Here is a 398-nt window from a genome sequence, read left to right on the forward strand (position 1 = left end):
CGCGCAGCTAAAAATCCTCGAACTTCAATCTTCTCATCATCATTAAACATAAAAAAACAGCAACACCGACAGACCTGTAGGAGTCTTCCCCAAAAAACACTGCGAAATTATGATGCGACGAAAAGAGAATCGTCATAATGTAATTCTCACGAGAGGGGGCGTAAAATATAAGCATTTACTGTACAACATTGGCTAAATTATGTCAAGATATAAATTGCACTTTTAATGACCAAAAGTGATCCAACTGAATGAGGTGGCTTTTTGAAAGATAAATCAGTAAGTAAAATCAAATAAAAAAATTATAATGTCGATGGTATTGATGATGCGAAAGGTAATAACAATAGTAAATAATAAGACTTATCTGAAAACTGAAAACTGAATTTATTATCTTTCAAAAA

Source organism: Penaeus monodon, chromosome 33 (assembly GCF_015228065.2).
Source record: "Penaeus monodon isolate SGIC_2016 chromosome 33, NSTDA_Pmon_1, whole genome shotgun sequence".
Classification (NCBI taxonomy): domain Eukaryota; kingdom Metazoa; phylum Arthropoda; class Malacostraca; order Decapoda; family Penaeidae; genus Penaeus; species Penaeus monodon.